This window comes from Helicoverpa armigera, chromosome 13, assembly GCF_030705265.1.
Source record: "Helicoverpa armigera isolate CAAS_96S chromosome 13, ASM3070526v1, whole genome shotgun sequence".
Lineage (NCBI taxonomy): Eukaryota > Metazoa > Arthropoda > Insecta > Lepidoptera > Noctuidae > Helicoverpa > Helicoverpa armigera.
The window spans coordinates 11781816-11783219 of record NC_087132.1 but is presented as its reverse complement, the minus strand read 5'-3'; positions in this window follow the sequence as shown (position 1 = coordinate 11783219).

Here is a 1404-nt window from a genome sequence, read left to right as displayed (position 1 = left end):
CTTACGTTTTTTTTTTAATACTTACGCAATTTTTGTAAACTTAATAATTACCTAAATGTCTGAAAGCGCCAGTTAAAGAAAAGATGAGAAGTAGAAGGTTGTCATGGTATGGGCATGTAATGAGGAGGGATGATACGCATGCAACAAAGTGTGTGCTAAGTATGAATGTAGATAGATGGAGAGGAAGACCTTAGAAATGATGGATGGATTGCCTGAAAGATGATATGAATAGGAATGAAGTAAGTGTCAGTATGACGAGTGACTGGGAAAAATGGAAGCGGAGGACATATTGCACCGACCCCAAAACAAAATTGGGAACAGGGCAGGAAGAGGAAGAAGAAGAAATACCTACCTACATACTATTTTGTTCTTTCGAAAAAATCCCGAAATATGTCTAGCATTCAGTAAGTTTTTTTTCGTTCATTAACCAGACGGGTTTACAAAGTGCATGGGGTTATAAAATTAAGGGCTTGTTCCCACCTGCTCCACAAATTCCTTCCCAACGGGTCCAAAGCAAAACAAATTCTTTAAAAATAATAAAATAATTCCTTCGAGCTCCAAAAGATATGGAGATTTCGATACTTTGCTGACGATACACAAAATACTTTGGAGCCATGTGGAAGGAATTTGAAGATATATTTTTATTTATTTATTTTGTCCTACCTCTACAAAATTTTGGACCCAAGTGGAAGAAACATGAAAACTTTGCTAACAGAAAACAATGGGTTTGAAGTAGGTAAATGGGAACAAGCCTTAACCGACCTACACAACCTTAGTTATCGAAGACTAGATGAGAAATGAAGTATAAAATTACTAAGTACTAAAAGAAATAAGACGCAAAACTGTTTCCGCAGCTTATAAAATTTTAACACGTAGCATGAAATATATAACTGTCATTATCAACTTAATATTTACTTGCAGTTAAATAAAAAGAGAGGAAAAAGCAAATACAAAACATTCATTTATTATTTTGTGCCCAGAGATACATATTTATACAGATGCACTGTGCACCTACATATATTATCTTAGCTTATTCTTCACTAGCTAAAACCCGCGGTTTCACTCTCATTCTCGTAGGTAACTAGGTACTCAAATCACCCCGATTAAAAGTAGCCTGTGTCTGTCCCCTGGGCTGGCTTAGACTGGAAGCCGACCCCAACATGGTTGGGAAAAAGGCTCGGAGGATGATGAAGATGTCTGTTCCCTGGGCAACTAATAAATCTGCGCCAAATTTCATCAGTCATTTATTGGATTTATGTGGAAGTTTGATTCCTTGTGTGTTGTGTATTTAAATCCGTGTGCATAAAATCTGCAGTATAGATTGAAACCATGATGTTCAATGACAGTTGACTTTCCATCGTTTGTCTAATAGTTCGAAAGGCCAAAAAATAATTCATTTGTAGT